General features: G+C 35.9%; 1 long non-coding RNA gene across 1 annotated transcript; it reads right to left on the reverse strand.

Moving 5' to 3' along the window:
- Positions 1-4,328: 4,328 nt before the first annotated feature.
- Positions 4,329-8,509, reverse strand: LOC109029396 (uncharacterized). The gene is made up of 3 exons (XR_002008454.2): positions 8,489-8,509; positions 6,592-6,687; positions 4,329-4,609 (listed from the first exon to the last, which is right to left on the reverse strand). It is a non-coding gene; the product is annotated as an uncharacterized lncRNA (long non-coding RNA).
- Between the last annotated feature and the right edge of the window lie 221 nt (positions 8,510-8,730).

Raw genomic sequence — 8,730 nt, forward strand, 5'->3', positions numbered from 1 at the left:
AATGTTTCTTTCTTCCTTCTGGATAAGAAGAGAATTACGTATTTAGGTCAGCTTGGATGAGGCGGGGGGTGCTGTATAAAAAAGAAGAAACTAATGAGAAGTTAAATTGAAAAAACCTCGACTTCAAAAGGTATTTAAATTATTTTGATAAGCAATGCTCCTTGAATGTGTCTTCATTTTGCTGAATTTCAATACAGAGTAAGTGGTGTTATAGCAAGTGTTCATTTTATGAATACATATTTTAATGCTTGCCCTCTCCCTTTTATGAGACAATTATTGTTTGATTATCTGGAAAAATGGTATGCTATTGTTCTTGCTACATTAAAAGAAAAACTTAAACATTCGTCTTGTTAAAATATAATTCACAGTTTGCCATTATTTCTTTTATTCATTTTATCGCTACTGCTACAAATAACATTGAAGTAAACAATGTTTTTCATTTGTTTTGAGAAATTCTTTAGGAAAAGTTATTCTATTCAATCTCAGAGGGTAGAATAATGGCTTTTTTTTTCTCCGAATGCCTTTGTCTAACATAGGGAACATAAAAGAAGCACAAATGAGTTGATTGTCTTGGTACCCATTTTAGGAAGCTCGTTATTAGTAAATTCATTATTATAGAGGAATTTCAAAAGAAAAAAATAGGGTATTTGAGGGTCACTTAATTAAATAAATGGATCTTGGTAATTAGACTTTTTTGGAAAGATAATGTATTTGTCAGATGTATTTAGATGAGTTTATTTAATAAATATCCCCAGGAGATGTTAGTTCCTCTTGTATTTTATCATGATGGATTTCTATACACATCCTGAGGATATTAGGGAATTTCCTGTTCTGTTAATGGGCTGCTCCAAATTTTCTTAATTTCAGAACTGACAGAGATCTCATCCCAGCCTTAATGACTATTTAAAGAATACTGACTGGAGTAGGTGATTAGCAACAGGAAATAGGATTTAGGTAATTGAAATTTATCTTGGGTCAAAAGAGACGGAAAGGAGAGAAGAAAGATTGCAAGATCTAACAGTTTTTAACTTGCTATCGGAAATAAAAAACTGAAAAGAGATATCTCTGCTCTTAATCAGTGTTATGACTTTGCTTCACTTAAATCTCCATTTTAACCTACAGTTTTTAATACTAGCTCATGTAGGCAAGGCAATTTCTTTGTGCTTTCAAAGTGGGCCAGTCACCATAAACCAGTGAAAGTCCTGGAACTTATAAAATGGATTGGAAGAAGGTATTGACATGGTCATGCCTTGAGCAATTCATCCATAGCACATAATCACATGTGGCATTTTTCAGCGGAACACCGATTATCTAAAAACATGTAAAGCAAACAAATACGTTTTGTTTTCATAGATAGATAGATAGATAGATAGATAGATAGATAGATAGATAGATGGATAGAGAGACATAGTTATAAGTCAAATTGCAGGGCTAAACTTTGACCAATGCAGTGACAATATAAAATTTATATGAGCCAAAAGTGGAAGATAAAACACAAGAAAGTAACAAGGTTTTTATTATAAGTGTGGATGGTAACATGTTGAGAATAAGTTCAGACTAGAATCAAATCAAATCGAATTCAAATAAGACAATGCATGTAAAACCACTGGACGCCCTCTACAGCCTTCGCAAACGTGCATTAAATGTCTTCAGTCTTGTTCAGGTTCAAGTAGGCACATATAAATAGACAAAATAATACATGAGAAACCATCATTACTTTTATTTCTCAAATTCAATCATTCAGATCCTTTGATGATCATTCTGGTTAAGATGAGAGGTAGGACACAGAATTTCTATAGCAACTGAAGTAATAAAAAGAGCAATTCGAGGGCTTTTCTCATGTGCTGCCATTGAGATAATTTGAAGGAAAAGTACAGGCTAAAAGGACTCAAGGTGGGATTCTTCCAGCAAAATGCAGAAACAGAGACGGCCAACTGCAGGCAGGATGTAGTAATGGAACAAGTAGAATTTCAGGTGTGTGTCAGACCTTTTTAAATCCTCCTACCCTGCTTGCGGGCAATGACCTTGATAGAATATTTAATCTCTCGCAGCTCAGTTTCTTAATCTCTACAAAACCAAAGTGACATCGTGGCAAACAGAGAACGCAAGTTAGCATTTTCCTCTTTTGTTAAGCCTGCCCATCATATCACATATGACCACCAGAAAACATCTATTAATGGAGCTAAACTGTGTATGAGACATACTGCAATACAATTCTTAGCAGTCTCCCAAAGTTGGAAAAATAGGAAAATACATTTAGGAAGGTTCAGGGTCTGGGCTGGGTAACTTTAAGGCAGATAAATGCTAGAAATGAGCAGGGTTTACTTTGATTGCTAAACTTAGCTGTGAGACGATCTTGAAGGGAGTCTTCAGGAGCAAACTGTTAGTCTTGATAATAAGTTGTTTAGGTCTTTCCTAGTCTTATCTTTCAGGAGCCAGTAATTCTGAAGCATGCAGATAAGGTATTATTGCTTGGTCCCAGCATTGTTTAACATAGGGACAGAGAATCAGGTTGGGCTTCAATTATTGAGCCTCACATAGCATTTTTGCCTTCAACAATATAGTATCTTTTCTAAAAAATTATTTTTGTTACCTAATTGCATTAAATCGTGACTCCATATCAAATTAACTTACAGTGTGTAATATATACAGGGACTTCTTATTCCTTATTTTAAAGCAAAAGTTTTCTATAATTCTGCAATGCACTCTTGAAACTATGTAATAGTTTTACAGTTTTTATGATTTCTATTTCTATTGTTTTTAACCTTAATTTATTCCTTCTAATGCCCTTTTTTACATTTTGTAATTTCTTGTGTTGAGTGATTAAAGATTTTAATTATTTTTGTTTATTATCATAACAATAGATTTATTTATGATAGATTTTTCCTGTGAGCACTGATTTAGCTGTATCCATAAGTTCTTCATGAATTGTATTTTGCAGATTGTCAGCAATTTGATTCCTTATGACCCAAAATGTCTTTAAAAGAGTTGTTAAATTTTCTTTGGCATACTAGTATTTCTTTAACTTTTGTTGCTCATATTTATTTTCATTTTTAGCTTAAATTATACCCATGGTTTGGAAGAGACCAGGAGTGAACCTTCAAACCCAAACTGGTCCAATTAATTAGTTCCTTTCTGGAGGAAATCAGGAACTGGACTAGGGAATTTTTCAATGAAACAAAGAATGACTTAAACAAGGAATAGGAAACTCAGGAAGACTGGCATTAATTGAACTTATACATAGAAGGAGAGAACAAATATATGCATGGAAAATATCTGTTGGTTACTTTTAGCTCTCTAGTCTCCAGCCTAGGCTGTTCTTGGGGCCCAACTAAAACTCTGACTTTGGATTTCATGAAACTCCTCTGCAGCACCATAAATACAGGTCCCATTGTACTTACACTGGCCTCAGGAGATTTCCCTTAATTTCAGCCTGGAAAGACCAGTAAATATACAGTGGAAATATTTCTGTTGTAATAATAGTTAACAGTCCAGCAGATAAAATAAAACCTGGGCCAAATTGAAGATATCACGTAGAACTGGCATTCAAAAAAGAATTTCAGGGTTGTAAGAAATTCTGTGAATAAAACTTTTCAGCAAGACATTTAAATCTAGAAAATTAACCTAAGAAAACCAAGGATAAGTAAAAAACATATATACAATTAGTTTATAGTCACATTATTTATCATTGTAAAGAACGTCCCAAAATTGGAAATCATCTACATGTTCAATATTATGGAATTCATCAAATATTATAAATTACTTGATGTTTCCATCATTTAAAAAAGTTTCAATGATTAAATTTTATGCAGATCTACCTACCTAAATATGGAAGAATTTCTGTGAGTTATCAAAGGAAATAATGCAAATCATTTTGTAAACGTTCCCATTTTTACAAGAAAGGCTGTGTGTGCACACACTTGCGTATGTGAACTGAAAAATATTGGATGGATATACAGCAATGTGCTATGAGTTATTATTCCCTGGTTGGTGGACTAAAGGTAATTTTATTAGCATTTTTCAAAATTGGTATTATTTATAGTAAACATATACTATGTAATTATAAGAAATAACCTATTTCATCTTAAGAAAAAAGAAAGGAATGTATGTGACCAAAGAAAATGTTTTATGTTGAGAAGGCCGTAAAAACTCAGGCATTATGAGATAAACAGGAAATGAAGTCAAAGGTCAAATCTTGAGGCACTGGGAAAGGCCTCATTGCCAGGTAATAAGAAAGAACTACTAAGGATCAGGTTATTTCTCTCTTAGTAACTGCTCTAGACAAGTAAGTAGGGCAGTCTGGTAAAGGGTAGAAAAAGAAGTTCACGTTTGATAAATAGATTTTTATTATTGAAGATCCTGAAGAAAATGTTTAGATTTTCTTCCTGGAAAAAAAAAATGATATGAATGCTTTGCAGTGTTGTCTTAGCAATTTACATCACTTTAAATTAACTCAGCAAGTCATCCTTTGCCCTGTGCAAATCTTCCAGGCGTCCTTTTGTATTTCCTTTGCCCTTTTCTTGGCCCTGTTCTATGCTGTATTGTTCCAATAGGAACTAAAGCAAGGGCCTCCTGAGTCCTCCAGCTTGTTATTTGGCTGATCAGAGGCCTGGCAGGAAAGGGAAGGAAGGCAGAACGTGAGACACAGTGTCCACTGCCCTGGCAGGCTTCCCGCCAACTGAGGAAGACCCTGCTTCTCTTCACACAGCATTTTTATGTTTCTTCTCCTTACCCCTTCCAATCTAAGCATGGACATTCAGCCCATCACCAGTTCTGCACTGATCCCTCATGGGTTCCTAACCCTCTGCCCTCACCTTACTAAATAGCCCTTTGATTAAACTCTCCTCAAATTACCCAGTGTGTAACTAAAAGAGTATAACTGGATTGTTTGTAACACAAAGGATTAATGCTTGAGGGGATGGATATCCCATTCTCTATGATGCAATTATTATGCATTACATGCCTGTATCAAAACATCTCAAGTACCCCATAAATATATACACCTACTATGTACCCACAAAAATTAAAAATTAAAAAAAATTTTAAATAATATAAAGTTACCCAGTGTGGTGGACCATCTGCTTCCTGCAATGCCCTCATCAATACAGATATTAATCTGTAAAGCAGATGAACAGGATCTACTGCCCTGTTCTTTGTACAAAATAACTTCATTAAATAATATTTCATCAGCTTCATGGTTGCTCGTGGAATGTAATTAGAACAGACCTGCAGCGGACCTTGTCAGTATTCTGCCTGTAACTCTCACATCTCTTTGCTTATGTCTTTCATTTTTATTCTCTGAGGCAGCACGTGCTCTCTTTGTTGGAGGCCTACCTCCATCTGCCAGAACCCTCTGACTACACACAGGAAAAAGCAAACATGCCTAGAAACATACATATCCCCATCATGACTGACGGTGCGGTTGTAAATACTTCAGCACCCTCATCCCTGATGGGAACAAATCTAAGAAGTGACAGGCCTTATCTCCAGATCCTCTTTACTGGATTGAGCCACAGATGTTTTCCATGAAGTCTGACTATATAATGCAAGCTTGTTTGGATTTCTTCCCTTTCCTTCACTTCCTTTCCCATCTCTGTTTCAGGTCCCCGCCCATCTATGTGTTTTTCCTGGATATATTTCCTAATAAACCACGTTCACCCAAATCCTCGTCTCAGGGTCTGCTTCAGAGCAACCCCAATCTAAGTCAGGAATCATATGACATACATTTGAAAATAGTTTTTTTAACATAAAATGATAGCACAAATAAAAAATCTCTTATAACCATTGCAAAAGACTAGACATGTCTAAAATTAATCCATGTCAGATAAATTTAGTTTTTTGATCAATTGTGATTTAATATAATTAATTTTGGGCCTGGTATCAATTTTCTAAAAAGCACTGCTCTGGGAAAAACTGAAAGCAAATCCCTTTCTCTGACATATTTTTAATGTTGAGATATTAGATTCTAAGACACAGACTCTATGGACTCTAATGAGATCACATTACCCATTGATAGTGGGTGTGGCACTGACAGGGATAAGGAGGTAGCATCCTGCTGGCCTTTCAGAGACCTGTGAAGAAAGTAGTAGGTGCTCAGTGAACTAGTTACACTTTGAGAGGTCTTCTGATAATCATTTGTCCACTTCCAGGGGGCTTTCAAACCTGATTCATCTTCAACCTCACCAGGGGAATACAGGCCTCTTTGTAAAATCAGAGTAATGGATGGAAAAGAGACCAAAAAGACACGGTTCATTATCTTCCTATTTCAGCCTTTACTTTGACAAATGAGGTGACCAAGCACAAGCGTGTAGGAGGTTTACACAAAACCATTCAGCTGGTTAGTGGAAGGGCAGGGACTTAGATCCATGTGTCCAGCGTTCTAGCTAAGTGAGTTTCTTCGGCTGATACTACTGATTCCGCTTTTGAATTATTCAAATATCCTTCAAGATTCTGAGAGAAATGCAAATTTAATCTTTCATCACTTTTTTTCCCAGATAATTATTGCCATTATATCAGAAAGTTAAGTGATGATTTTATCAATTACCAAAGTTGATTGAGGTTGGTTATTTGTGAAGTCATTAGAAAGCTTACCTTATCCATTATGAACCTGACTTTAAGATGAGGGATGGGGGATGTGGATCACCCTCGTTTTTCTCGCAGAAGGGCTGAGGGGTCACCATCCTACTTCTAGAAAGGGAGCCACATGTCACCAACAAATCAACAGTATTAAGGAGAATGTTTAACATAAAAAGTCATGTTTTATAACAAAAATGTAGAACATTTATTCAAGTCAACAAAAGAAACAAAATATTGAAACAGTTAATGTCTTCTCTAATCATTTCTTTTTGTTCATTTACAGAGTAGTAACGATTATTTTCTCTGTCTTAATTTCTAAGCAATTTCTCAATTTAGAATGAAGTAACTGGAAGAATAGTTCGTTTTTTCTACACATACAGAAGACAGTACAGATGTAAATAACGTTTTCAACAAGATATCCTGGTAAATCCATGGACCTAAATTATTTCCACTGGTACATCATTACTATATTTTTCAACATCTAATAAGCAAACATAAGATCTGAAAATGAGTTCTCCCTGCGTACTTGCATCTATTACAATGAATATTGTGAGTGGTTTGGGTTTTGGCTGAGATAATTGTGAAATATTTATAAAATTCATTCTAAAACGTTTACATGCACGCTAGTGGCTTTTAGTTAAAAGTAGGAATACAAAGCACATGATGGTCTCTTCACAGAGAAATGTCAATAAGAAAGTTTAAAGATATTTCACAAATACATTTAAAAGGTATGAAATTATGTTTGCACTTTTGATCAGTTTAAATAGCATACATATCTTAAATATAGGTTTTTAAGTCTTTTGTAAAGCTTCTTTTCTAGGAGAGGAGAGGCCCCTATCAATAGAAGATTTTTAATCATCTATAAATTAAAAAGCAGAAATGTTACACTGTCCTGTAAAAACCTACACGTTCTATTTCTGTAAAATTTGCTTCTACTTACATGCAAAACTAACATTATTTCTCAGAAGAGATTATGGAAGAAATAATTAATTTTGAGAAAAAACTATTAGTGTGAACAAAATAATGCTACTTAAAAAGCAATTGCTTCATAATTAGAATCATTCTGCACAAATCTAATTCACATTTGTCGTTTTTATTACATGTATACACAAAATTATCTTTGAAATGGACCACTTATCATCTCTTCCAACATTAAGCCAACCAGCAGACTTGAGCCTAATGTGAGAATTCAAACCAAATTCACCTCTCACCAGCTGTGTGACCTTGGGCAGGTTACATAACCCCTCAGTTTTTCTCATCTGTAGAATGGATATGTTAATGAGAGTAATTACATCATAGCATTGCTGTGAGGGTTAAAATGAATCAGTATAAAGAAATATTTAGAAGAATGCCTAGCACAGAGTGACATTATATATGTTTTTACTACTATTGTTATTCCCAGTCCATAGGAGGCACTCAGTAAATATCTGTTAAATTAAATGCCTCTGCCAAATAAAACAATACATAGCAGCCTCGATAAGATAATATGATACAAAATATTCTCACATTTATTAAATACATAATTTCTGAGACAGAAATTCAGAAACTCTGTTCCAGAAACTGGTATTTACAAGGCCAGGAACCGTTTGTGCAGTGTTATCTGTAGGTCTCTGAGAACACCATATCCCTCCCACAAACTGTTCTAGGGCCTGGAGCCCAACCAATACTCCCTTGGCTAAATCTTTGAAAGTCCTTTTAAAAGGCAATTTTTAAAAAGCAGAAGAGGTGGTGTTACATATTAAAACATAGCCATTTAGGGGTGGGCGCAGTGGCTCACGCCTGTAATCCCAGCACTTTGGGAGGCCTAGGCGGGTGGATCAGGAGGTCAGGAAATCGAGACCATCCTGGCTAACACAGTGAAACCCCGTCTCTACTAAAAATACAAAAATTAGCTGGGCGTGGTGGCGCACACCTGTAGTCCCAGCTGCTTGGGAGGCTGAGGCAGGAGAATCACTTGTACCCGGGGCCGGGCGCGGTGGCTCATGCCTGTAATCCCAGCACTTTGGGAGGCCGAGGCGGGCGGATCACGAGGTCAGGAGATCAAGACCATCCTGGCTAACACGGTGAAACCCGATTTCTACTACAAATGCGAAAATTAGCCTGGCATGGTGGCAGGCGCCTGTAATCCCAGCTACTCGGGAGGCTGAGGCAGGA

The sequence above is a fragment of the Gorilla gorilla genome, chromosome 14 (genome assembly GCF_029281585.2).
Source record: "Gorilla gorilla gorilla isolate KB3781 chromosome 14, NHGRI_mGorGor1-v2.1_pri, whole genome shotgun sequence".
Lineage (NCBI taxonomy): Eukaryota > Metazoa > Chordata > Mammalia > Primates > Hominidae > Gorilla > Gorilla gorilla.